Here is a 529-nt window from a genome sequence, read left to right on the forward strand (position 1 = left end):
GTCTGTGTCTGTGTCTGTGTCTGTGTCTGTGTCTGTGTCTGTGTCTGTGTCTGTGTCTGTGTCTGTGTCTGTGTCTGTGTCTGTGTCTGTCTGTCTGTCTGTCTGTCTGTCTCTGTCTCTGTCTCTGTCTCTGTCTCTGTCTCTGTCTCTCTCTCTCTCTCTCTCTCTCTCTCTCTCTCTCTGTCTCTCCTGGCTTTGGGGACAATCTCATTGTTTATTTTCTACCAAGGTGCTCCCTTCCATTCAAGATAATGACTTGGCAAAGGGATCACTTTATGGGAACCCAGCCTTTCAGATGCTTTACACAGATTGAGAAGAATGTGGAAGAAACTATTGAAGGAAATTTGCTCCAAACATGAACGATCCCATTGCTTATGCAAGTCCCATCTCAGAGCATAGACAGAATGCAGGCAGGCTGGAGACTAACAACAGCAGTCATCACTCTCTGAAAATGTATGGGTGTCAGAGAATTCATGAAATGTTTATTTCCCTCCACTCTTTGCTTCCACCCTTTGTTTTCTTGTTAGTG

Source organism: Mus pahari, chromosome 10 (assembly GCF_900095145.1).
Source record: "Mus pahari chromosome 10, PAHARI_EIJ_v1.1, whole genome shotgun sequence".
Lineage (NCBI taxonomy): Eukaryota > Metazoa > Chordata > Mammalia > Rodentia > Muridae > Mus > Mus pahari.